Here is a 24,329-nt window from a genome sequence, read left to right as displayed (position 1 = left end):
TATTATTGATGATTATTCACATTTTACTTGGGTAATTTTCTTATCTTATAAAGATGAAGCATTAAGAAATTTCGAGATTTTCTGCAAAAAAGGTTGAGAGAGAAAAGGGATATCTAATTTCAACAGTTCAAAGTGATCATGGAGGAGAATTTGAAAATAAAGCATTTGAGCACTTCTGTAATGATCAGGGATACACTCATAATTTCTCTGCACTACAATCACTACAGCAAAATGGGGTTGCTGAGAGGAAAAACAGAACACTTCAAGACATGACAAGAACCATATTACTAGATCATTCACTGCCAAATCACTTTTGGACAGAAGGTGTAAGTACAACATGTCACATTTTCAACCGATGTCTCATAAGGCCTATTTTGAAGAAGACTCCTTATGAACTATGGAAAGGTAAACGTCCTAATATCAGCTACTTTCATCCCTTCGAAAGTAAGTGTTTTATTCACAATAACGGTAAGGACAACCTTGGAAAATTCGATCCAAGAAGTGATGAAGGTATTTTTCTAGGTTACTCATTAAATAGCAGATCCTTTAGAGTCTATAATAAACGCACAATATGTGTGGAAGAATCTGTACATTTTATATTCAATGAAAATAACCCCTTGGTCGAGAAAGGAATTACTGCAGGTGATGAAGATCAAGCTCAAGAAACTCAGGAGACAAGCAAATCGTAAGAGTCAACTGATAAAACTACTACGATAGAGTCACTAATGAAATCAATAACAGTGTACTAGATCAACCGATTGAGTTGACTACTACTGTAGTGCATCCAAATGAATGGAGAAGCGAACCTGAATTTCCTAAAAAATTCATCATATGGGATCCAAATGAAGGAATGAAATCCAAGGGAGCTCTCCAAAAGAAAGAAAATTTAGCATTGGTATCTCAAGTTGAACCAAATAAGATAGAGAAAGCTCTAAAATACTCAAGTTGGTTACAAGCAATGCAGAAAGAGTTAGATCAATTTGGTAAAAATCAAGTGTGGAAACTAATACCCAAACCTGAAAATATTTCTGTAATCGAAACAAAGTGGGTCTTCAGAAATAAATTTACTGAAGATGGAAAGGTCGTAAGGAATAAAGCCAGATTAGTTGCTCAGGGATATTCACAATAGGAAGGAGTCGACTATGATGAATCTTTCGCTCCAGTAGCTCGCTTAGAGTCTATAAAAATTTTTCTGGCATATGTATCGTTTAAAGGATTCAGTTGTTTCAGATGGACGTTAAAAGTGCCTTTTTGAACGGATTTATTGAGGAAGAAGTATACGTGAAACAACTGCCTGGGTTTGTAGATTCAAAGTCTCCCTATCATGTATATAAGCTCTCCAAGGCACTATATGGACTAACGCAAGCTCCACATGCATGGTATGATAGACTTAGTTCTTTTCTTATTAATCATAGCTTCACAAGAGGTAAAGTAGACACTACCTTGTTTATTAGAAGATCATTAGAAGGTAATCTCATTATTCAGATTTATGTTGATGATATTATATTTGGTAGTGCTAACCATCTTATGTGCAAGGAGTTTTCAAATCTTATGCAAAGTGAATTCGAAATGAGCATGATGGGAGAGCTAACGTTCTTCCTTGGACTTCAAATTCAACAATCTGAAGAAGGAACCTTTATATGCCAGACCAAATACACAAAGGAACTAACTCAAAAATTTGGCATGAGCGATGCGAAATCCATTGGCACTCCAATGAGTCCTTCAACGATTCTATACAAAGATGAACAAGGAACCTCTGTTGATGAAACTAAGTATCGTGGAATGATTGGCTCATTATTATATCTGACTGCCAGTCGACCGAATATTATGTTCAGTGTCTGTAAATGTGCCACGTTTTAGTCAGCTCCTAAGGAATCTCATCTGACTGTAGTAAAGAGAATCATTCGATATCTCATTGGGACTGTCTCCTATGGACTATGGTATCCTCGCTTTAATTCTTTTAAATTAGATGGTTTTTCAGATGCTGGCCTTGGAGGTGATAAGGAAAATAGAAAGAGCACAAGTGGTACATGTCAATTATTTGGAAAAGCATTGATATCTTGGAACAGTAAAAAACAAGTATCAGTTGCATTATCTACCACTGAAGCTGAATACATTGCTTTTGGACAATGCTGTGCACAATTACTGTGGATATCCCATCAACTGAGTGACTATGAACTTTCTTTTAAACCTATACCAATTTTTTGTGACAATTCAAGTGCTATTTGTCTTTCAAAAAATCCTGTGTATCATTCTAGAGCAAATCATATACATATCAAACATCATTTTATTAGAGATCATGTTCTTAAGGGAGACATAGAAATATCTTTTTTTGGAACAACTGATCCGTTAGCAGATATTTTTACTAAGCCATTATTAGAGGAAAGATTTTGTACTTTAAGAAAATTACTTGACATTACTTGCTTTAATAATAACCTGTAGGACCTTTGTGTAATACGGTTACTTTTGTAGGTTTAATAATTACTTTCTTACTCTTGCATTAATTACACCTCGGTTTTCCCCTCTCTTTTCTTCTTCTTCCACATCAGTTCCATCGTTCAAAGTTGGAAAGCCAATCATCACGTCTATTCAACTGACGCCTTTTTCTTTTCTATACTCAACCGTCAAAAGGTTCTCTTCTTAAGGCGGAGATCTTTTTCAATCACTTTCATCCCTACCATCTAGAAAACCCTTCTCCAAAGCTCTGCTCAAACCTCTATCCTTCAATGGCCAAACAACCCAAGAACCCATACGATTCCACAAGAAAAAGTACTCACTCTAAAGCGAAACCCCCTTCGATGCCCCCAAAACAAGTAGACCTAGGGTCCAACCACTCTGAGGGTTTCGCCTCTTCACAAGGAGATTTGTCCGATCATTCTCAAATCTTAGGAGAAAAAGCCCTAGGAAAATGACCTATGGAAGACCCCCATATTTCCTCTACTCCAAAGAAATCCAAGATAGACCTTTCTGGGTTTCTAGAATCTGACCTGAATTTTTGGGATTCTCCAAAAAGGGATCTCTTCATTGCCTTGAAAGACAAGCCTATTGCTCATGGAAGGGTAGTCGACCTCGACGACATGGAAACCCTAAATTGTAAGGTAAAAAATCTTTTTGTTCATCAAAGGGTGGTATAAGTTCCTCTCTATTCCTCCGCCTAAGGTCTATGAACCCCTGGTCAAGATGTTTTTTTTTTTTGCAAATCTTTGCTCTAGTAGACCTGATAACTTGGAAACCTTAGTGTTAGGTAAGCGCATTGTTCTTGATTGTGCCTTGTTTGATTCACTCTTTCAGTGTAAATGTTCTGGTTTCCTATGCTCTTCAAAAATACCTGGCCCGATGATTTTGAAATTTCCTTTGATCAAGCTAAACAATGTATTGCTGAGTGTCCCTCTAAATTCCTTCCCAACTAGTTAGGCCCCAGTGATGTTAGTTTCGAAACTCGAGTCCTGGCTCACATTGTAGCAACTACTCTGTTTCCCCACACTGGTTCCTTTTCCACCTTCTCTCAAAGAGACACCTTCTTGGTATATTGCCTTGTGACCAAACTCAAAGTCAAGTTATCCTCCTGGGTCATCAATTTCATGATTGAAAGTGCTGAAGATCCCACCAATATACCCTATGGCATGGCCATCACTCACATCCTAGAAGCTCACCAAATTTCCCTGTCCGCATATCCCTTTGTCACTGTTTCAAAATCTTACAATTCTAGAGCCTTTGCAAGTATAGGATATGTGACTGTGAAGGGCTCCTTGGTTAAGAAGCACGAAGGTGATGTAAAACATGCTCCTTTAGGTCCCAAACCTAAATCCTCTGCCTCTCATCCCAGCCCTGGTGATCCTGATCTTGGTGAGAAGCTTCGTGCCATTGACATTCAACTCTCTGAAATCAAAAATCTCCTCACAGCCACTCAGTCAACTGTTGGTGACATTCATGCCATCTCCAAAGAAACAGGGTCTGATGTGTCCAAGATAAGAGTTGTCGTTCTTAGGGTAAGGGAGAACGCTATCAAGGGTTTCAGGGAAATTCATGACAGGTTGGATGGAGTGAGCATCTCAGCCAATGCTAGATTTGAACAACTGAAAGAGGCCATCTACAACACTCTTACCTATTTTTTGCGTCGTTAATGTGGTCGCTTAAGACAATTTTTTTGCTGTGCTATTTTTGGGCTGTTAACTCAACCATTGGATAATTTCTGTTTTTTTGTTTTGGTAGTTTCTTTTGGACTATAACTCTACTGCATAATGCTATATGTTCTGTTTTAGTTCGTGGTTTGTTCTGTCTATTCCCTCATTGCTGATGCCAAAAAGGTGGAGAAAAGTATATGTATTTGTATACATGTATAGTCGACTGAAGGGTAAATGTACGCTAGCATCCTTTACGACAGGAGTCGACTACAACATCTATAACCATGGACTAGTCAACTGCATGAACTGAGGGGGAGTACCATGTACCTGTAAACCATCATACTTTGAGAAGGAGTAAAACACAGGGAAGTCAACTGTTGTTTATATATATATTATTTTGTCATCATCAAAAAGAGGGAGATTGTTAGATCTGATTTTAATGATGCAAATAATATATCTCTACAGGAAATCAAGGAGTTACTACAAGATTGAAGAAATCAATCAAGAAGCTTAAGGAAAGAAATCAATCAGCAACGATCACAAAGATCAATGAACAACTTCGATGGAAAGAATCAAGCAAGCCTAGATTTAAGGCATCAATCAAGTCCAGCTCATTAGTATCGAAGATCCTGAACTCTTGGATTGGCGAAATCACTGATAAAGGAACGTATGGATTGTGTTACAAGATTGACAGAATATAGGCGCAATTAAAGGGAGACGAAATCACATAAGATATAGATGGAATCAATCATCAGCTTAACTCAAGAATAAGATAAATCAAGATCCTACTGCATATTCATCAAGTATCTAAATATAGAAGATCAAGATTTTGAGTTCAACAGAGCTATTGAAGAACAACTTTATTCTTGGAAAGAATCAATCTCTTTCTAAGGATCAAATCTCTTGGGTTGGCAATTCTCTTCAGAATTCAAGCCTCTCTCTCAAAGTATTTAAACCTGTAATCACACCTAGATAAATATACTTTGATCGAACCAAACACCCTCTCTTTGTTCTACTGCAAACAAACATTGTAGCTCTCTAAGACCTGTTGTGCAACAAGTTAGAGAATAAAGAGAGAACAACACTAGTGATACATTTTATCAAAAGAGACGCGTGATATAGGAACTGAGCTATCACGTCATTTCCATTGTACTCGAAGAAAAGAATTCACTAAAGAGAACTCCCTTACAACCCAAGCATTCATATTTTGCCACAAAATTTTCCGCGTCTTCTTCCATTTTTGGCCAATAATAGCCGGCTCTAATTATGGTTTTTACCAAAGATCTTCCTCCAGCATGATTTCCACAATGTCCCTCGTGTATTTCTCTCATCACATATTCCGTTTGAGAAGGCCCGAGACATCTTTCTAGAGGACCACCGAACATTTTTCGAAAACGATTGCCTTGATTTAAACAGTAACGAGCAACTTTTTGGCGAAGTTGTAGATATGTGATTTTCGACCCTCCCCAAGATTTTTTATATATTAGCGTAAAATATTTAATTTAGGCATAATATAGATATTTAAAGTAAATTTGACTCTTTTACTCTATTTTATTACAAGAAAACAAAAATTTACAAAAATAGGTTCATTAATGTTTTGTAGTCATTTTTAATCTACAAAAAATATACAAAAATTAGTATCGTATTTTTATTTTAATATGATATTTGAAAATACCAAAAATAGATTTGTTTTAATGATTAGTTTTATTTTAATAATTATTTTAATAGTAGGACTAATTAATAATTGAGATCGTATTTTTTGTCTTGTTCGTGGGGAAAGGATAGAACTTGGGCTCGAGCAACCCATTTTTAGGCCTAATTTTGGACCTAGCCCACAATTTCCAAGCCCATAATTCCTAGGCCCATACCCTTTAACCTAAAAACCCTACCAAAAGAAAGAACCTAAACTATATATAAAAAAGAAGACACAAAACAAAAAAGGAAGAGGACGCTGAAAACGACGGAAAACAAAATGAAAAAGCTGTGCATCGTCTTCTTCACAAATCAACACCAGAGAACGACCCCCACCCCCTGCGTCTATCTTCTTCAAGCACCCCCCATGATCTCATCTTCCTCCCCCACCCAAACGACCTCTCGACTTCTCCTCTCCTCACCAGCGGCGAGCTCGTCGTAACACCTCAAACAACGACCCAACACCCAGCTCCCCACCACCCATCTCGTCAGCTTTGACCCGCCAGACCTTCCGCCAGCGACACCATATCCGGCGAGCTTCACCTTCACACACACACAGTCACGCACATGAACGGAGTGAGGGAACGAGCGTAAGGCAGGTTTGAGATTTCAGAAAGTCGAAAAATAGTACAAAAAATGTTTCGTCTTCCTCGTCCTTGGTTTGATTCTTAGTTTCCGAAACATGGATGTTTAGCTGAAGTCTAGAGTCATTTGCGAGTTTGAGTCGTGTGGAAGTTGCCGTATGTTGGTTCCAATCTATGGTTACCGCTGTCCATTTTTTTTTCCGTCGAGCTTGAGCTGCTGAAACTCGACGTTGCTGTAAACATGAGTTTTCTTGTCTATGTGCTCTTAGATGTCTAAATGCCGCCTTTAATGCCTCTTTCGGTCTTCCTCTATATGGGTGTTATGAAGTAATTTACTTCTGTTTGTATGTTTCCATGTTAATTAGAAGTGTCATTTCATTTAGAGTTTTGGTTGAATGTCTCTTATGTTTGTTCAAGTCATGGAAAATGTTCATATTTCCTTTTTAACAGTGGTCATTTGGCAATCAGTTTCGGGCGGTTTCTTGCGAGTTTTTATTTTTATTTTATTGAATCTTTAATATGAGTTTGGTCTAGAATAAATTGGGACTCCTTACGTTCTTTAATTAATTAGTCATGAATCCTTGTAAAAAATGGAATTGAGGTGCGCCGCGCCAAGCAAATCTTAAAATGCAGGGCCCTCTACTAATTTCTTATTATTTAGATATAAAATAACAAATGTTCGTAGTTTGCTTTAGTCCCGTTTAATATATCACCGTGATCGTGGACACATTCGCGTGACATGATTACGGTTTCTTAAAACAAAATCGGATTATGCGTTCGCGCAACTTCGGTTAAACTTTCTTAATAATAATAATGCGTTATTAATTGTGGACACGTTTGCGTGACATGATTTTGACACGCCAAACAGACAGGTACACGTACGTGTGACCTGTTTCAAGATAATTTTCTTAATTAAAAAGCGGTAAAAGGTAAATGCACATTGGTTCTAAAATCAGTGATTAAATAATTTTAGTAAGCCAAGTATGATCAAAGCAACCGTGCTAGAACCACCGAACTCGGGAGTGCCTAACACCTTCTCCCAGGTTAACAAAATTCCTTACTCGGATTTTCGATTCGCTGATTGTTAGACAGAGTCAATCTTTCCTCGATTCGGGATTCAATCGGTGACTTGGGACACCGTAAATCTCCCAAGTGGCGACTCTGAATCTTTAATAAATAAATCCTGTTTCGATTGTCCTTTAATTGGATAAACTCCCTTTCATACTCCCTTTGCGGGGGTGTAGTAAAAAGGAGGTGTGACAGCTCTAGCGACTCTGCCGGGGATCGAACCCAGAATATTTGGTTCAGGGTTCAAGAATTCGAGCTTGTTAATATGATTTTGTTTGGCTTTATTGTTAATATTACTGTATTCTGTGAATCTTTTGTGCTAAATTCTATCTGTTTACCGCTTTAATATTATTTGAATTGTATATAACTGTCTTCTTACGCCACCCATCTGAGTCTTCTGGAAATAGTGCATACGTTCGCGTAGCCCGCTTTTTCTATAGAAATTATACCAAATAGAATGAGGCTGGGCAAGTGACAAGGCCGGGTAGACTTTAGTGCTCCCGGTATGTCGCCCCCTCCTCGGCCCAGTTGTCCGCTCGGGTACCCCAAGTCTAGACCAAAACCCCAGGATTTAAACCTAGAAAAACACAGCCTCATGCCGGATCCCTAGTAGGAACGTTTGTTTGCATCATGTGCATTTGACTTAGGGACTCAACACAGGGGTTGGGTCCGTCTAGGACAGGTGTACCCAAAATAACAGACCATCTTGATGCATCCTATGTGCTACATGTTGCATTTATTCAAGAGTAAAAGGGTCATTTGACGGACCAATGATAACTGAGGGTAAATGAAGAAGTGAAAAAAAGAAAAAAGAGGAAAAAACCAATGGAAAAAGAAAGAAGAAAGAAAAAGAAGAAAAAAGAGAAGGGAAAGAGTGAAAATAATGCAAGTAGGGTCTAGTTATGTTTTTTGTTACATTTTTAAGAAAAAAGACAAAAAAAAAAAACAACATGAAAAATTCAAAAAAAGATTTTGCACTTTTTCATCATTTTTCAAAAATCAAAAATCAAAAAAAAAAGAGAGAAAAAGAAAATCCAAAAAGATTTTGCATGTTTCGTCATTTTTCAAGAAAAAACAAGAAAAAATGTGATTTCTATGAATTAATGGTTTTTTTTATTATTCTCGCCCGTATCCAATTTGCCCGAACTACGCGAACCTGATTCTCGTCTCTCGGGGCGGGATACGTAGGCAACCCACATAGGGTCCGGTCTTCTTAGTAAATCTTAAGTTCTTGGCTTTGCGGGGTCTTAGCCAAATTTTGCACTTCTAGTCACCTTTTGGCCAAATAAGTCATTTTGCAAAAAATAGTCCCAATTATGTCTTGCATGTGTCTAATAGGGAGCGTTATTATCTCACATAGTGTTGGTTAAAGTTTTCTCATACAAGTGTGGATTTATTTACCGAAGTTTGAGCATGGCAGACACCCCGTGACCATCCGGTCAGGATCACTCAGTCAGGAGTTGCTTAAGGAGATTTGTTTTATTTTTATGTTTTGAGTCTGTTCCTCATTTTATGTCGTCTTTTACTTTCTACTTTTGTACAGTAATGTCAAGTCTTTTTATTATTGTTATTTTCTGTTTTATATTTGAAAAAATGTGCTGTAACTCAAAAATCCAAAAAAAGAGATGTTGCATTTTATATTTCATTATAAATTTTCTTTAGAATGCTAATTCTAGAAATGAGAAAATTTTGAGGTTGTTTTTCCTTTAGGGAATTAATATCTAGGACTTAAAATGAATTGTTTTTAAGTTTCCTTTAGTATATTAGGACCAAAATTCAAAAAAAAAAGAGAATTTTCTTTTAGTACTTTTTTAAAAGCCTTCTTTAGGGTGTTAATTCCAAAATCCAAAAAGAGTTTCTTTTGAGGTGTCTCTTTGGGAAATTAGTGAAAAATGAGAAAAAAAATTCTTTTATTTTCATTAGAACTTTAGGATATTGTACATAGAAAAAATACTTTATCTTTTGTTTATCATTAGAATTTTTTTAGGTAATCAAAATTGAAATCCAAAAGCATTTTGTTTTATCTTTTTCATTGCTCGTTTCGAAATATCGCGTCAGGATATCAAATGAAAAATTCAAAATATGTTTCTATGGTTTATTGTTTAGATTTCCTCCTTAAAAAAAGAACGAATCAAAAAATATTTGTTTTCTCTTCTTAGAGTTTTCCTTAATAATTTCCTATGGAGTGTTTGTTTCAAAAAAAACAAACAAACAAAAAGAGCAAAATATATGCTCGTTAAGCTTGAGTTTAGAATAGGTTATAGAACATTAAGTCTAGAAAATTTAAAAACAAAAAAAAAGAGATTTGTTTTTTTTATTTCCCTTTTCTCGTCAGAGTCATTAAGTTAGAAACAGAGAACGTCAGTTTGTTTCCTTTATTCCTGATCTTCCCGAACTACGCAAAGATCTGATTCATGCGGCGTCATGATACGTAGGCAACCTACATAGGGTTCGATCGAATCATTTTTTTAAAAAGAAAAGAAAAAAAAAGAGATAAAAAGATGGTGAAATTATGGGATGTGAGAATTGAGAAGGAAGAAAAGAGCGACAATCAGAAAGAAAAAAGGAAAGAAAATGAGCGAGCAAAGAAGTGCGAGGAAAGAAAAGAAAAGAGAAGATTCAAATGGACAAATTGGGATGATGCCAAGTGACCTTATGATCCTCGAAGTCATTCTAGAACCATTAATTGTTGCTAGGTGCATTGCATGCAATGTGATATTTTTGGTGTTAAATGCCCTAACGCTAACGGGATGACCCCATTTTGTTCCTTTTGATATCTTCATAGCAGAAAAGTGGTTGGTTTGTGGTTCTCGAAGTAGTAACTCCTTTCCACAACATAAAGTCAAAAAGCAACGACAAACAACAATAAAACTGAGTTGGTTGATATAGGTGCCCAAAAGCAATTGGTTGAGCAGGACAATGGGTTGGTTGAAGAGGTGAGGATGTTAAGACAACACATGGCGGACATGTATCGGGCCTGGATGACTGGGAAGGCACCACCCCCGCCACCACCTAGCTTCCTAAATACTACCCTTACCCAAACACCGGTCACAATGCCAGATGATCCCCCATACTCTCCAGATCCACCCGCTTATCATGGCTTTTCCAACCACCCTAGTAGTTCCGTCACTCATCTTCCAATTACCTTTCCCAAAAATTGCCCTCCTGTCTTATCCACCATCCCCAACAATGAACACCCACTCAAAGCTCACGATGCCCAATATTACCCCTCAGAGGTTGCCCACAAGTTCCCAACTCATACAAACAGAGCCCTCGGGATAAGTTGCATGTTGAAAATGAAAGGTTCACAGGAAGAGAAGGGAAAAACGGGATACCCAGGAGGCTGAAAGGCATAGAACAATCCTTGAAAAACAAACAAGGAAGGGAAGACCAAGGTAGCATGACTTACAAAGAACTGTCTGTGTCCCCTGACGTTTGCTTGCCCGCGGGGTTCAAAGTGCCAAAATTTAACTTGTATGATGGGTGTGGAGATCTGGTAGCCCACCTGAGGGTCTATTGCAGTGAAATGAGAAGCATTGGAGAGAAAGATGACATGTTGATGGCATATTTCAGTAAGAGCCTGACGGGGGCAGCTTTGGACTGGTATATTTGTCAAGATGTTGGTAAGTGGCCTACATTGGGTGACATGGCTCAAGATTTTGTTCGATACTTTCAGTACAGATCAAACGTTACCCCAGACCGCTCCTCCCTATCTACAATGGAAAAGAAGCTGGAGGAAAGCTTTAGAGAATTTGGACTCAGATGGAGGGAGCAGGCTGCTCGAGTCAATACCCCGATTGGGGAAGAAGAAATGGTTGAGCTCTTCCTAAAAGCCTAGGGGCCCACCTACTTCGGTCATTTGATCCCGACCTTGGGAAAGCCTTTCAATGATATGTTAAAAATGGGGGAGGTGGTAGAAGAGGGAATCAAATCAGGCAAAATCATGAGTTGTTCGAAAGACATTCAGAACATCCCAGTAAGCTTGGGTGGAAGAAAGAGAAACAGAAAAGATGATCCGATGGGCTTTCCCGATCAACACTTCCAGCCTCGACATCATCCCCATGGATATCCCTGTGCACCAGATGATCCTCCCCAATGCCACTTCTCTCCATAGAACTCCCAAAGTCGTACATCATTTTCCCAGTACCCAGCTCCATGAAATGCCTATCCACCCGCACGGGCCTACCGAAAACCCCTTAGATCAGGTTTCCAGCCCAATCAAGCATTTAAGAATGAGAGGTTGCTAAAAAAAGAAAAGGCTTTCGCCCCTATTGGAGAATCATATGCCAGTTTGTTCCAAAAGTTGAAACAATGGGACATGTTGAAGCCGATTCATATAAAAATGCCAAATCCTCTGTCAAAGAAGTTTGATTTTTCTCAAAGGTGCGCATATTGCTCAGATGCCCCGGGTCACAACATAGAGAAGTGTTGGAATCTGAAGAAAGCAATTCAGAAGCTTATTGATGCAGGTGACATTGTCGTGCAAAATCCAGATGCAGCAGACACTAGCCAAAGTCCATCGCCTGTTCATACTGAGACGCATATGGTGAGTATGATTTGTTTTGAAAAGGAATATGAGAATTCTTCTGAGATCCTTGAAGGTCCATGCACTGCAAAGTTTTCAGTGCTATCAGAGGTTGATCTTAAGAACAAGCTAGCAAAGGGAACCCAAAAGCAATTTATTAAGAACAATGTGATGGAAGTTTGTGAAGGTCCTAGTAATGTTGATGCGGAATTCAGTGGCTAAGATGCCGAGCTTGGCAATTAGAAAGACGCTCCTTTCTTGGTTAGCCAGGGAAGAGTTTTGGTGGTTTATTTTGTTGTCATTTCTGTTGTCCGGGTTATTTCATGGTTGTAATCCGGATATTGTCTTGTGACTCAAACCCTTCTATCCTTCTATTTTGCCTTGTTTGTTTAGTCATAGTAGCCCGTCTAGTGTTGTCTAGGTTTGTTCTAGGTTTGTAACCCCAGTTTAGTTTGTTTGTTTTGTTGTCCAAACACTTTCACCATCTGTTTAATGCAATTTTCTGTTTTCTGTAATTTCTAATCATTTTTGTTTAGTTCTCTTTTCTTTTTATGGTTCTTTTCCTATTGACTCTAGTGACATGACATGCACGCATAATTCTCAGCCTGGTTTTAAAAGTAAGTTTAGTCACGAAGCAATGAAACAATGTTGAAGATGTAGGGACATTTGAGGGAAATAAGTAAAGGCATTTTTAGATCACTTCAAGCCCGAATTGTGTGAAACTAGGGTAGATAGAATATGAAGAAACCCTATTGAAATGCCTCATGCCGCATCGGTTTGAAGCTAAAGGCAAGTTTGCCCAAATCGACAGGGGCCATTCGTGGTAATGAGAGTGAGAGTGTTGTCCAATGGTGCTTTGTATTTAACAGATGTAGAAGGCGAATGTGTAGATATGGTTATCACGTCTGATACAATCAAAAGGTGTTACGAATGTTTTCCTTGGTTAGTTTAATTGTGTTGTTTGTACTTGGCATGTTTTGAAGATTGGAATGATGAATGCATTTTGTTCTGCTATCTAAACACTTTATCCTTCGTTACCCCTTTGAGCCTTATTTATTTTCTTTCATACCCCTTTTTTGGAATTAGTAGCAAAGTTCAGAAATTGCAAGTGCAAAAGATAAGTAAAGGAAGAAAAAAAAGAGAAAGAAAAGAGAAAAAGAGAAAGAAAGAATGAAAAGAGAAAGAAAAGAATGAAAAGGAAAAAAAAGAGAAGAAAAACAACAAAAATAGAAAAATAAAGCAAAAAAGAGAAAGAAAATAAAGAAAAAAGAGAAAATCACAACAACAAAGTAATTTCTATGACATGAACTACGTTCGACCTGATTCCTTTTTAAGGATACGTAGGCAGCCTCATGGTTCGGTCCCATCAAAATAAAAATCCAAAAGTCCCCAAGCAAGAAACTGGGGCAGGAGTTGTGGTTGTTGTAAGAAATCTGATTCCGAAAGTTGTAATTTTGAACCCATGAGAATTGTTCTGAGCCTTTGATATCCTTTCTTTTTAATCATATCCAAAAGCCCACATTACAGTCCAAAGAAAGACCTTCCGATCAGTCTTCGAGAGATGCCAAGTCATGTAAGGAGAGGTAATTCATATCAGGGGCAACACTCTGGTCCAAGCAGAAAAATAATGAAAATGAGAGAGTCTTATTGGTGAAAACCCGTGCAGGGACCGTAAAGCGATGGTAAGTTGAGAGAAAGAACAGAATGAGAGAGGTTTGATGGTGAAAACCCTTCGGGCACTACAAGTCAAATAAGGATTGTGAATCAGATTGGATAATCAGAGCATTGAAGTCCAGTTTCACGGTTCAGGGGTATAACAAGAGTTGAACATCAGACTTGTTTGATAGATTAGGCCACTTAATCAACATGTGCATGTCATGGTCATTAGAGTTGGTATCCACATCTGATAGGTTTCTACTTTGTAGTTTTCTTGTTAGGAATCATCTCTTTCCTTTGTCCTTTACTATGTTCCTTTTGTCTTGTTTACCTCCTCGTTCCGAGTCTGTTTGGTCAGAACAAGTGAGAAATGACTTCAAAATTTGCCACCACCTTTTCAATTGCACAAAACGGGATCTGGCCAGTACATCAAAGTGTCATAAGTCAGGAAAGAACAACAAGCGCATTGAGCTGGTAATAATCAACATGCTTTGGGATCCTTATGAAATACAAAGGTTTGGTACACATCAATTCAAGAACAATGCAATAGATGGAGGGTGTTAGGTGAACGGATCAAAGGTATTTTCGGTGAAACACGATGGTTTGGTACATATCAATTCATAAACAATGCAACAAGATGGAGGGGTTTGGTGAACGAATCAAAGGCATTTTCTTTGGTAAGATCGACAAAAGGTGTTTAATCAGTGACAAGCGAGGTCCTCCGAGCAGATATCAAAGTTATCGTAGCAAGTGAAGGAGCAACAGACCTCAAGGCCAGGGCCAGTGGTTTAAGTCAAGAAAAAACAACATGTGCAATGAGTGGGTGGCAATTGTCGTGCTTTGAGATTCATGAGAAACACAAAGGTTTGGTACATATCAATGCAAGAGCACAATGCAATAGATGAAGGGTATTGGGTTGGAATGGATCAGAAGTATTTTCCGTGATAAGGGTGACAGAGAAAGTTTTAATAAATAAACAAGCAAGATCTTCGAGTGAAAATCAAAGTTATCATGGGAAGTGAAGGAGCAACCGTCCTCAAAGTCAAGGCCACAAACCAACCACCATATTTTTAAACTGACAAGATTTTTCTTTGATTTGAAACAGGGGCAGAAAATTTTGTTTGTTTCGGAGAAACCCTCCGTAAAAGGGAAATCACCAAACAGGTTTGATTTTTGATTTTCAGGACCCTCCTGGAAAATGGGACCCAGTTTAAAGTTCAGAAATAGCATAATCTAGCATAAATGTACCCCAAAAGGAATATAAGTTAGCTTATGAGTTTGCATGTCTGAGATAGGATTCAATTAGGAGTTTTCAAGACCCTCCTGAATAATGGGACTTAGTTTTAAGATTTCCATTAGATCACAAGGTGTATCGTAAGTTCCGCCGTTGGGTAATATAATTAAGTCGTAAAAGCTTTTTTTTAGGACAAGATTTGATTTTAAGTTTCAGGACCCTCCTAGATAATAGGATGTAACTTTAAGACCCTCTTAGATAACAAGATTTAACGGAAGTCACACCTTTAGAAGATATAACTTAGATTTAAAATTTTCGTTTAGGTAAGAATTGCCAGGACCTCCCTGGATAATGGGACCTAGCTTTCGAATTCTTAGTAATATTTGGTAATATGATTTAGTTTAACACTCATATATGTGCCCAGCCACAGGAATCCAGTCCAAAGGGCATGTCATGTTCATTAAAGTCCGCATGTACTCCAGATAAGTCCTTCTTTCCTTTCCCCAAAAGGGATACCTCGTGTTTAAATTCATTTATCCGTTCCATGTTTGTTTTTCCTTTGAATCCCTTTCGGTCTAACACTATTCTGAAACTAAGACAAAGAAATGATGGTAAGACTGATTTACAGGGTTCTCATTTGACACTAGCTAATGTGCAATAAGGCACCCAGCCTCGGCAAGGGCATTAAGTCGACCTCGACTGGCCATGGCGGTTGATCCTTCGAAATCAAAACTCTTGGAAGGAGAAAATCAAATTAAAGTGCCTATAAAAGCAAATGAAGTTAAAAAGGTTGATTCCCACGTGGCTAACCGTCTTGGCAAAGGTTTGAAAAGCGAAGGTACCCCAAATGCTCTGAAATTGAAGTTGGAAGAAAAAAGCTAGAAATGAAAGGCCTATAAAGGCAAAATAAAGTTGGAAAAGGTTAAGTCCCACGCAACTAGCCGTTATGACAAAGTTTGAGGAGCAAAAATTTCCCCAATGCTCCGAAGTTAGAAAAAAAAAGGAAAAAAAGAGAAGAAGAAAAAAAAAGTCAAAAGGGAAAGGCCTACGAAGGCAAAATAAAGTTGATAAGGCTGAGTTCCACCGACCAACTGTCATGGCAAAGTCTGTTAAAACTAGAGATCCTCCAGGGCCTGAAATGAAATCGGTCCTCAGGGAATAAGAAGTTGCAGTTGAGATCTTCATCAAAGAAGCCGGGTCGAGATCAAGTGATTGAAACAATCAAGGCCACAAAACCAACCACCGTTTCAAACTAACAATTGTTCTTTTTCAAACTAACAATTGTTCTTTGTTTGAAAACATGAAATAGGTGAAATCCAAAGCAACCTTGTAAGAAGCAGGTGCCGCAAAAAAAAAACTACGCAAGGGCTAGAAACAACTTTGCAGCAATAATCAATCCAAAAGGGAAGTCTCCTCTAAATTCTTTCCTGCATTTTTACTCATTTTCTTAAAAAAATGAAAATGAAATGAAAAGAAAAGAAAGAAGAAGAAAATTCAAAATTATGGTAGCATAGGGTCCCACTCCCTAGCTGATGCCAACATAACCTGGTAATCTTTTCCAACAACCACTCCCTACTTGATGCCAGCATAACCTGGTAATCTTTTCCAACATAAGGTCTCACTCCCTAGCTAATGCCAGCATAACCTGGTAATCTTTTTCAACATAGGGTCTCACTCCCTAGTTGATCCCGGCATAACCCGAGGACCTTTTCGGTATAACCCGATGACTTCCTCGGCATAACCCGAGGACCTTTACGGCATAACCCGATGACCTTCTCCGGCATAACCCGAGGACCTTTCCGGAATAACCCGATGACTTCCCCGGCATAACCCGAGGACCTTTCCGACATAACCCGATAACTTCCTCAACATAACCCGAGGACCTTTTCGGCATAACCCGAGGACCTTTCCGGCATAACCCGAGAACCTTTAAAGCATAACCCGATGACTTTCCCGGCATAATCCGATGACTTTTCCGGCATAACCCGATGATTTTTCTAGCATAACTTGGTAATTTTTTCCAACATAGAGTCCCATTCCCCAGCCGATGCCAGTATAACTTGGTAATATTTTCCAACATAGGGTCCCACCCCTAGCTTTGCCAGCATAACCTGGTAATCTTTTCTGGTACAAGGTCTCATTCCTTAGTTGATTCCAGCATAACCTGGTAATCTTTCCAACTTAGGACGTCCGATCCCCATTTGATTTCATTTTAGATATAGAGCTCCACTCCATAATCTCTTTTCTCCCAAGGATATATAATCCTGATTTTATTGTTTTCAATAAAGAAGTAGTTTAGATTTTTGTTACAATAACTCATGAAATTTTTCTAGTGAAAACTGGGGCAAAGAATTTCGTTTGTTTGTTTGTTTTAGTGCCTGAGTAGGATTTTACCTTGAGGCACAAGTTTCGAGGCAACCAAAAGAAGAAGTATCGATTCAAATAAAGAAAAGAAAAACAAGAAAAGAAGTTGAACTCTAAGTGTAGAAGCGGAGAAAAGATGCAGACTACCCAAGATATAATTGAAGTCACAAGCTTTGCATGTCTCGCCTTGATCCGAAAAGCTGAAGAAAAATGAACCAGCAGTTTCAGCTAACGAGCATCAAGATTCAGATCAGAGTCTGCAAGAAGAACCAGCCAAAACTCAAGATCAAGCTTTAGAAGGTTTATAGATAGGAATCTTGTAACTCGTAGTTGATAGGCCTAACTAGTTTAGCTTTTCATCTTTCATTTTGGTGTAATAAGGAGCTCAACAAGCAGAAACAATATCAACAGCAGTGAAATTACAATTTTTCGGTAGTCCCCGACTACCAAAACTCCCAGAACTACACTGACCTAATTCCTTTATAGCCAAGGATATGTAGGCAACCTCCGAAGCAAGGTTCGGTCAAACATTTTCAAAATGCTTCCAGATGGAGTTCCAAATGGGCAAAAATTGCTCGTAATTGTTCACTTTATCTTTGCACGAAAACTCTCCATATTTCTGAGCAAAGAGGGGCAGCTGTGAGCACCTAATTTTTGCCCCCACATGAAAATAACTCCTAAAACTAGACCAAAAATAATTTTAATTTATTTTTAGGAGTTTTTCTTTGTTTAGTTGCATTTTATGCATTTTTCATATTTTAAAATCATAGAAAAATCATAAAAAATTATCATATTTTAATTTCATGCCATCTTAGGTTCAATTTGCATGTAGGAATTAATTTTATTAAGCAAAAAAATCACAAAAATGGTCATTTTTACATATTTAGAGTTTAGCCTTTTAAAGTTAGCATTTTTCTTTAGTTTTAAGTTAATTAGTTGTTTTAATATTAAAAATAGATAAAGAATTTTAATTTCTACAAAAGTAGATTGATTTTTTAAAATTTTAACTAATTAAAGAAAAGAAAAAGGAAAAAACAAAGAAAAGGAAAAGAGGAAGAATATATTTTTGGTCTTGTTTCTTTCAAAATTAGGCCAATTCCTCAAATGGCCCAATTAATTAAGACCCAAATTCCCCACAAAACAGCCCAAAATACCCAAGCCCATCCCCCTTGCCTTCATCTGATACACATTAGAAAACCTAGACTTAGAAAAAAAAAAGATGAGATTTTGACCTCCTTTCCAAAGAGCAAGAAACGACGCATTTGGGAGTTAAAAAAGCTTCTCCTCCATTTCCATCAAAAAATCAAGAATAGACCCTGCTTTTCCAAGAAACCAACGGCGCACAACACCTTCCCTTCCCAAGGCTTTTTCTTCATTTACTCCAAAACACACACACACACACCCCAACCCTAGCGACGACTTTGAAAAACAACAAAAACAAAAGAAAAGTCCTTAAAAGAAAACAGTTGCTGATTCCTCTTCATTGATGCATATTTTCTGGGGATTCTAGAAAGCCATTTTAAGTTCGAATGATGTTCATCGCTGCTTTTGTTGACTGATTTTTCTTGCTAATCTCAAAATCCCTTTCCTCCAGCTTTTATTTGGCGTCTTCTATCTATTCTCGCAAAACTAGCTTAGGTATGTTCTGAGCTCATGTGTAACTGTTAACTGATTTGCTGAATAAATATAGGCTAATAAATGTCATTGGCTGAATGGTTTGAATGTTTTAAAATGTTTGTTCAATCTATGATGTTTAAAGTATTTTCTTCTTCTGCTACTTTTATTTCAATTTGAAAATTAGGTGATGAATTACTGTTTAGTTTATGTAGAGTACATATATTGAAGGTGAAAGATTATTGTTCTTCTTCATCCGTGTCTTGACATTAAATATTTGAAGTGGTTCATTGGAAATACCTATTTCCGATGCATTAAAAAGATTCACTTATTGTTTAAATATATAAAGTTTATGCGCTAAAGATTTTGTGAATTTTTAGGCACCTTTCTCCAAGGATAAGTCTTTGAATATTATGTGCTTTTAAATGTAATAATAGGCACCTTTGTATTGAGGTCATGGTCAGTTCTTGAAAATATTAGCTCTTCACAATGAACATTTGTCTAATAAATGAAGCGATACTTCAATGTGATTGGTTATGGTAATTGGTTAACATATTGCATTTATTAATATTTGGCAACTTAATATATAATTAGCGTCAGTTTATATGTCGGCGTGAATAGAGCTGGATAAATACAGAGGACTTGTATAGAAGACCTCAGTTAGTTTTGGGATTGAGGCCAGGTTGATTGATTAATTAATTACAGTTTAAATGTCAAGTTATGGGAAGTAACTTGTCTTTTAGTCTACCTTTATAAGGAAGGCCTTCTTTTGCTATGAACTAAAATCACAAGCAATTAGCTACGTTGGTTGCACATTTTTGTAATTGTACTGGATTTTGATTCTTTTAGGCAACATAGATATACAAGTATTTTTGTTAGATGTTGATCTAAGCCCGTGTTACTCACAATTTGAGATTGTTGAAAAGTTGAAATTTGATAACCATGTTATTCACAAGTTATAGTTATCTTAACTTGCTTCCTGCTTTTAGTCATGCATTCAATGTTTTGTCTGAGCACTTTGTTTGTGGACTTTTAACTGATTTTTGTATGCGTTCATCGGGATTGTGTACATGTTCGTGTGACATGATTATGATCCTAATAACAAAATCGAGGTATGCGTTCGCGCAACTTCTACCAAACTTTCTTAATACTAATAAAGCGTGATTAGTTGTAGATACGTACGCGTGACATGATTCTTGACGTGCCAAATGAAATGAGTACACGTACGCGTGACTCCTTTTAAGATAATTTCAAAACTACGATTAATTAAGCAACTAAAAGCGGTTAGAGGAATAAATGCACATAGGTCCTAAAATGAGTAGTTAAATAATTTAAGCCAAGTATAAATCGCTAAGCGACCGTGCTAGAACCACGGAACCCTGGAATGCCTAACACCTTCTTCCGGGTTAACAGAATTCCTTACTTAGAATTTCTGATTCGCAGACTTTTAAATAAAGTCGAAAATTTCATCGATTTGGGATTTAAAAACAAACCGGTTACTTGGGACACCAAAAAATAAACTATTCCAAGTGGCGACTCTGAAAAATAAATAAAATAATTCCATTTCGAATAATGTCATTTTAATTAGAAAAACTCCCTTATATCCCCTCTCGGTAGTAAAAAGGAGATGTGACAATACAGATTGAATAACAATCTTAAGGAAATTAGTTTTTATATTGTAATCTGTATTCTATTTTTGGAAATTAAAACCTGTGTGGTTTTCTACTACTTCTGAATTTTTCTATTTCTGATTTGAAGATATAGAAACTTCATCGGAGTATTAAAATTCAGAAATGATTTGAAGAATATAAAAACTTCATCGTTTTCTATGAAACAATATATAAAAACTTCGGTTTTTATTTATTAAACGTACTGTTTATCATTAATTACAGTACTGTTTACTATACTATTTTTTGTCATTAATTAAACTCTTCTGTTGTTGATAGTGAGAAATGACAATTGATAATGAAAATCCTTCTGCGACTGTTGCGGCAATGACGATAGCCTCGTCAAGCCAAACTGTTGTGCCACCGACTGAGAAACCGGGGAAATTTTCTGGAGCCAACTTCAAAGGATGGAAGCAAAGGGTATTCTTCTGGCTTACCATGCTTGGTATGCAGTAGTTCACCATTGAAGACCCTCTAGTGTCGCCGACATGCCGAACAATGAGAAATTTATGATTATTGAGGCGTGGAAATCGGCCGACTTTCTTTGCAGATGCTACATCCTAAATGCTTTGGAGGATGACTTGTACAATGTCTACATTACTATGAAAACTTCGAAAGAATTATGGGACGCACTTGAAAAGAAGTACAATACTAAAGATGCATGCTTGAAAAAGTTTGTGGTTGCCAAGTTTCTAGACTATAAAATGATAGACAGCAAAACTGTTGGAACCCAAGTTCAAGAGCTTCAATTTATTTTTCATGACCTTATTGCTGAAGGTATGATAGATAATGAAGCATTTCAAGTGGCTTAAATGATTGAAAAATTTCCTCCTTCGTGGAGATATTTCAAAAACTATCTAAATCACAAGCGCAAAGAAATGAAGTTGGAAGATCTTATGATTCGTCTCAAGATTGAGGAAGATAACAAAACAACCGAGAAGAAGTCTCGTGAAATTTCAACGATTATGGGAGGTAATATCATTGAGGAGACTGCTCCAAAAAGTAAGAAGAGGAAGAGGTCTTCTAGACAGACTAAGGAGCAGAACAAGACAAAATTCAAGGGCAACTGCTACAATTGCAGAAAAGCCGGTCACAAAGACCCTGATTGTTGTCTCCCGAAAAAGGATAAGAAAAGGGACATGCCAACATAGTGGAGAAGAATGATGACATTGATGATCTAAGTACAATGCTTTTAGAATGCAACCTAGTTGGAAATCCGAAGGAGTGGTGGATTGACTCTGGAGCCACTAGACATGTTTGTGCTGTTAAAGAAGCATTTGTGACTTACTCTACTGCTGGTCCCGAAGAAGATCTTTCCATGGGAAATACTACAACAGCCAAGATTGAGGGTTATGGGAAAATATTCCTGAAGATGACTTCCGGCAAGGTGTTAACGCTCAACAACGTTTGTTCATGTTCCTACTATTAGAAATTTTTTAGTTTCAGCTTCTTTACTTGTTAAGAATGGATTCAAATGTGTATTTGTATCTGACAAAGTTGTTGTAAGCAAGAATAAAATGTATGTTGGAAAAAGCTACCTCACAGAGGGTTTTTTCAAACTCAATGTAATGGTTGTTGACAGTATTAATAAAATTTCAGCTTCTTCTTATTTATTTGAGTCAAATGATTTATGTCATATTCGTTTAGGACATTCCAATTATAAAACCTTGTGAATGTTAATTAATTTAGAAGTATTGCTTAAATTCAAGTGTAATAAATAAAAATGTCAAATATGTGTTGAATCTGAGTTTGTAAAACATCTTTCTAAGGCTGTTGAAAGGAATTCAAATCCTTTAGACTTAATTCATATTGACATTAGTAATATGAAGTCAACACTATCTCGAGGTGAAAAAAGTATTATAACTTTTATTGATGATTGTACTCGATATTGTTATGTTTGTATGCTTAATAGTAAGGATGAAGCAATTGAAGCATTTAAGCAATACAATAATGAAGTGGAGAATCAATTGAATAAAAAGATCAAAATGATTAGAAGTGATAGGGGTAGAGAATATGAATCTCCATTTGCAGAAATATGTTCGGAATATGGAATTATCCATCAAACTACTGCCCCTTAAACACCTCAATCCAAAGGAATTGTGGAAAGAAAAACCCGGACATTAAAGGAAATGATGAATTCTTCACTAATAAGTTCTATATTACCGCAGAGCCACAACAAAACGCAATCTATTCCATATGAAAAATAGAAAGGAAGAAAATCCAACTTGAAATATTTCAAAGTATGGGGGTGTTTAGCAAAAGTACAAGTATCTTTACCCAAAAGGGTAAAAATCGGATAAAAAATTGTGGATTTTATTTTCATTAGATATGCTACAAATAGTAAAGCATGTCGGTTTTTGGTTCATAAATTTGATAATCCCGAAATTCATGTTAATGCGGTAATTGAATCAGATAATGCTTAATTCTTTGAAAGCATCTATCCGTATAAAACTGAATGTGAGTCGTTAAGTGAAAGACCTAAACGACCACGGGAAAAACCAAAGGAAAATACTCCAAGTGAAGAGAATCTAAGGCGTAGCAAATGTCAAAGAACATCTACTTCCTTTGAACCAGATTTTGTGACATTCTTGCTTGAAAATGAGCCTCACACTTTCAAAGCAGCTATGTTATCTTCTGATTCAGTATTTTGGAAAGAGGCAGTCAATAGTGAGATTTAATCAATTTTGAATAACCATATATGAGAATTGGTTGATCTTCCTCTAGAAAATAAGCCTTTAGGTTCGAAATGAATCTTTAAACGGAAAATCAAAGTTGATGGCACTATTGACAAAAATATAAAGCAAGACTTATTCTTAAAGGTTATAGACAAAAGGAACGCCTTGATTACTTTGACACTTACTCGCCAATATTGAGGATAACATCTATTAGGGTGTTAGTGGTACTGGCGGTCGTGTATGGTCTTAAAATCCATCAAATAGATGTTAGAACAGTTTTCTTAAATGGCGAATTGGAGGAAGAGATTTACATGGAACAACCTGAGGGTTTTTTGGTTCCGTGTAAAGAAAAGAAAGTGTGCAAACTTGTTAAGTCTCTTTATGAACTTAAACAAGTACCCAAATAATGGCATGCCAAATTTGATCAAACAATGTTGGCAAGTGGGTTTAAAATTAACGAGTGTGACAAACAGCTTTACATTAAAAATACTCCAGATCATGAAGTCATTGTTTGTTTATATGTTGATGACATGTTAATAATAAGCAAAAATATGGCAGATATAAATGCTACTAAGCGCATGTTGGCTAGCAAATTCGACATGAAAAACCTAGGAACTGCTGATATGATCTTAGGAATCAGAATTCACAAGATTTCACAAGGTCTAGCATTATCACAGTCCCACTATATTGAAAAAGTACTTGACAAGTTCAAGTATTTGGATTTCAAGATTGTCAAGACTCCAATTGATATGAGTTATGCACTTCAAAAGAATGAAGGTGAAAGTAACTCACAACTAGACTATGCAAGAGTATTGGGAAGTTTGAAGTATATCATGAATTGTACGCGACCGGATATAGTATGTGCTATTAGCAAATTGAGTCGGTTTACAAGTAATCCCAATCAAATACATTGGACGGCAATGAAACGAATTTTAGGGTATTTGAAACATACCTAAGAATATGCTCTGCATTATAACAAATATCCCTCCGTGATCGAGGAATATAGTGATGCAAATTGGATCACCAAATTATCTGAAATTAAATCCACGAGTGGATATATATCTTGGAAATCATTCAAACAAACGTGCATCGTCTTTTTTACAATGGAATTTGAATTTATAGCTTC

At 36.9% G+C, this 24,329-nt stretch overlaps 1 pseudogene; it reads left to right on the top strand.

Moving 5' to 3' along the window:
• Positions 1-2,915: 2,915 nt before the first annotated feature.
• LOC138887928 (uncharacterized) lies at positions 2,916-22,606 on the top strand (annotated as a pseudogene).
• The last annotated feature ends 1,723 nt before the right edge of the window (positions 22,607-24,329 follow it).

The sequence above is a fragment of the Nicotiana sylvestris genome, chromosome 3 (genome assembly GCF_000393655.2).
Source record: "Nicotiana sylvestris chromosome 3, ASM39365v2, whole genome shotgun sequence".
NCBI classification, from domain to species: Eukaryota; Viridiplantae; Streptophyta; class Magnoliopsida; order Solanales; family Solanaceae; genus Nicotiana; species Nicotiana sylvestris.
Note: the sequence above shows the minus strand (reverse complement) of the source record. Positions and strands in the feature narration are given on the sequence as shown.